The 3027-nt window shown below is 34.8% G+C and overlaps 1 long non-coding RNA gene across 1 annotated transcript; it reads right to left on the minus strand.

Moving 5' to 3' along the window:
* LOC148782737 (uncharacterized) lies at window positions 1-1901 on the minus strand. The gene is made up of 2 exons (XR_016053000.1): window positions 1087-1901; window positions 1-630 (listed from the first exon to the last, which is right to left on the minus strand). It is a non-coding gene; the product is annotated as an uncharacterized LOC148782737 (long non-coding RNA).
* Between the last annotated feature and the right edge of the window lie 1126 nt (window positions 1902-3027).

Consider the following 3027-nt stretch of genomic DNA (forward strand, 5'->3'; position numbering starts at 1 on the left):
TGATGAAAGGTAAAAATAGCATTAGAAGATAACTCAATCACCTTGTACAATACGGTTAAAAGCCGTCAAGGAGGTCTTGACAGACCTTTACACCAATGGATAACATTGTGAAAGTCTCCTTCAATGGTCAGGTTTTGCTCAAAACCCTTCTCCCTAAAGATAAGCAATCCTTGTAGCAAAGATACAAATTCCTCGTGATTAGCAGAAACCATCCCATAAGGCCCAGCATAACAAAAAATTATTTAACCTTCGTGATTGCGACATACACCCCTATCTCCTGAAGACCTCGGGTTTCCAAAAGAAGAGCCATCAAAATTTAATTTCATGCAACCCATTGTTGGTAGACTCCAAACATACCATGGCTTCATCTTTAGAGATCTTTACATAATTAGATTATCAAAGTTTTGTTCAATATCCTCTCCTTGAAATCCCCCAACTCGCCTTTGTAATACTAAACCAACTCCATCCCAAAAAATTAATTTTGCTTTGTAATTCAACCATTCCTATAGCCATGCCATCAAAAGGTACGCATGTTGCTTCCCACGCATCTTCATTTGAGAGCCCACGCATCTTCATTTGACTCATTAGCAAAGTAACTGAGGAAGGGATAGGTAAAGGCAACCCTATTTTCTGCATTACCCCACACCATAAATGAAAGGTATATGGACAATGTAAAAATAGATGATCAATAATTTCCTCATCTTGTTTATAAAAGAGATAAATTAATGTTAGGAAAAAGTTTATATATGGATGCAACCTTATAATGTAGAACTACGGATGCACCTAAAAAATTCATTGGAAAAGGTAGTTTTAACGTTGAAAAACCCTTTGATTGATCATCTGGACATCGAGATGTATGACCATACAAAATAAAAAGATTTTAAGTCTCAAAAATAGTTCATTTTACAACATATTATCGACACCGTCCATTTTCAAGATTTTCATTTGTTTATAGATCTACTTGATTTTAATCATTTTTTAAATTAAAAATTTTATAATTAGATAAAAAAATAAATTTTGAGATAATCCTAAGAACAGTTTACATCAAAATTATATACCATGATAAAATGTGAAGGTGCACCTTACCTCTACACCTATTGATGCATCCGTATGCCAACTGCACCCTTAATGTAAAGGCCACTCGCTCTAAAAAAAGACTCTTGAACCCAGTTTTGAGCTCGAAATGCTGCACTTTTTTTTTTTTTTTTTTTTGGGGGTAGGTAAAATTTTTTGGGTAAATCGAAATGGTGTACTTTATTGAGCAAAGAAGGAGCAATGGCCTTTAAATCTTTAATTGAACCATGGATTTGTGTCTTTGGATCCCCCTTATCCTGCAATTATAGCCTTGCCTTCAACGGATGGGTAGTCTGGTTCGATGGCCCAAAGTCTAACCATTTAATGGAGATTTGCCCAATTGCTGATGAATTCTCTTCGGTTTGTCTGTTGTAACAATGGCTGGAGAGCGTTTTCAGGGTATGCAATCTTTGCCCACTTTGGCGAGGACATCAGTGAACAACATGTCGATGGCGGATTGAGCATAACGAGAGAAACCAGCCCCCCTCTTGGGTTTTCGTCACGGCCAAACCCTTCTAGTTATTCCATAACCCTGGTTTTCAAGCTCCATCAAAATCTGATACAAAGGAGTTCTGCTGGAACACTGCAAGAGTACCGTCATTGGAAATATGTTTTTTGGACGGGGACTATCAATAAATCGGTTCACCATAAAATCAGAAAGAAATAGTTTTATTTTACAGATCGGCAAAAATACTTCATATAAAAATATCACCAATATATCGAATTAGGTTAAAAAAATCGGAATAAAAAAATCGTAGAATTTTAAAATATTAAAAAAATTGAAATTCAAAAAAATAAAAATTATGTCAAAACCAGTAATAACCAATCCATCCATAAAAATATACCATATAAATGTACTCATTAAATACTTTAACAAACATCACATCTACTTAGTAGGTACCAAAAAAAATACACTAATTTTTTGTCTCATTAAAATACTTTAATTATGGTATGGTGACTATGGTCACTCTATAACTATGGTTAAATTTTATATGCAATTTTTTAATGGGTGAGGTTTGTATAGAGCCGAGGGTCTAAACAATCAAAGCACAACGCATCTTCAAATGGTATCGAGAAATATGATTTCAGTGCTAAAAATCTTTGTGATGGCCTTAAAATCTATTTTTTTATCTTTAATTATAAATTTTAAAGCTTTAAAAATATTGTGGATCGAATAGATCTATGAAAACTTGAAAATTGACGGTCAAAAAATGCGTTACAAGATGCACTATTTTCAAAACTTGAAATTTATTTTTTCTCTTGTCCATGCATCTTGATGTCGAGATGACTAATTTGAGGATATTTGAGCATTAAAACAACATCGTCTAGTGAAATTTTTGAAGTGCGCTCTAACTTGATTATTTAAAGCCTTCGCTCTATATAAACTTTTTTCTTTTTTAATGAAAACAAAGGCTTGTCTGTTTCAAAAGGATGTTTCCCGAGAGAAAGACAAAGGGTTTGAGTTCTATGTTTGGGTGCTCTGAATTTAAAGGATTTTACAAGAGCATCACTTGCCCTTCTTTTTGCGTTCGAAGAATCTATGACTCTTCGATCAGCTTCACCCCTAGCAGTCATTGCAAATCTATTCATAAAGAGAGAAGAAATTTGAGCGGCTGCCACAATAGCCCTTGCACTTAAGAGATTCACGACTGGTCTAGAATTAGGAGTTATAGAACACAAGTTCCTATCAATTCCCCACCCTTTCTTATTAGAATCACCATTATTTGTGAAAGGAAAGTTAGGGTTTGTGCAATGAGTGCAGGCATAAATAGGCAAACATTCAGGAGAAACACTGGTTGAATGTGAAACTGAGACACACTTTGAGCATTTCACGCCATCAATTAATGATGCCTCCTAAGTGTAAACTTTGAAGCAACTAGGGCAAAACAATTCTAAGTGGGATTTCAGTAAGCAAGAAGTACAGAAATGGCAAAAGGTACCTTTGGGCTTGGG

Source organism: Amborella trichopoda, chromosome 3, assembly GCF_054954075.1.
Source record: "Amborella trichopoda isolate Santa Cruz 75 chromosome 3, AtrichopodaSantaCruz75HAP2 v2.0, whole genome shotgun sequence".
Taxonomy (NCBI): domain Eukaryota; kingdom Viridiplantae; phylum Streptophyta; class Magnoliopsida; order Amborellales; family Amborellaceae; genus Amborella; species Amborella trichopoda.